Source organism: Plasmopara halstedii, assembly GCF_900000015.1.
Source record: "Plasmopara halstedii genome assembly, contig: Scaffold_3060, whole genome shotgun sequence".
Classification (NCBI taxonomy): domain Eukaryota; phylum Oomycota; class Peronosporomycetes; order Peronosporales; family Peronosporaceae; genus Plasmopara; species Plasmopara halstedii.
The window spans coordinates 1,648,121-1,649,078 of NW_020189964.1; positions in this window are offsets into that span (position 1 = coordinate 1,648,121).

The window sequence follows — 958 nt, forward strand, 5'->3', positions numbered from 1 at the left end:
AAATACATCTTCTGTTGTGTAATATTACGGCTCCCCGGTGATAATTTACATGCTGGGGTATTTTTTTTTTGAAAAGTTGGGATATTTTTTATATATGGCAAGAGCTGGGTACTTTTTTATTCTCTCTTTATATTTTTATATTTATGTTCAAAATTTAGATTTTCCTAAATATACTAGGTCGTGTGGTCACATTATGCACATCTCGTGTGACACGCACACACCCCTGTTATTAGGGCTCGTGTAATCCCGTTACACCCGCCCCCATTAAGATTGAGAACATTTACAGTTCCAATCAATTATTGCCTCAACGAGGCTCGCTTGTCCGTTAGACACTGCAACTCCATTTGTTGGAACAAACAACTTCCTTGCTCAATGGCCCTGTGTCAATGACACCAAAATCTCCAAGTCTCGCCGGTTCTGACGGCAAGCACGGGTAGAGCCCAACTTCATCTCCCGCACTCGGTGCAACGTCGGACAGTGCGTGCGCAGCACCGAGGGGTGTATATCCTAGGTTTGATGGGCACAAATGTCGCACTCCGCGCACGCTTTCAGTGCCGAGTGGCCTCGTTGAGGATGTGGTCGACTATGAGTCTGACACTCCTTTTCCCGCATGGGATGACGAGGAAGCCAGCGGCGCCATACGAGCCCTGCTCGTGTCTTGCGGACCCCATATCCGTTCCCTGCACGTGGTGTGATCACCAATGACCTCGACGGGGAACAGAGGCAGCAGCTTGAAGCTGCCCGTAAGACGGCTCTAAAGCGCGCCCATCCACGGTCGGTCATTGGCTCTTGTGTAGAATATGGCTTTCACCCTGCGGATCCCGCTTTGGAAGCGAAGAACGCGGTAACTCAACGTTACGCGTCCACATCATCACCCCCCCGACCAGAAAGGATGATGATCTTGCCACACGGAAAGCTCTTCGAGCTCGTTTCTTGGTCCCACAAGAAATTCCGTTGG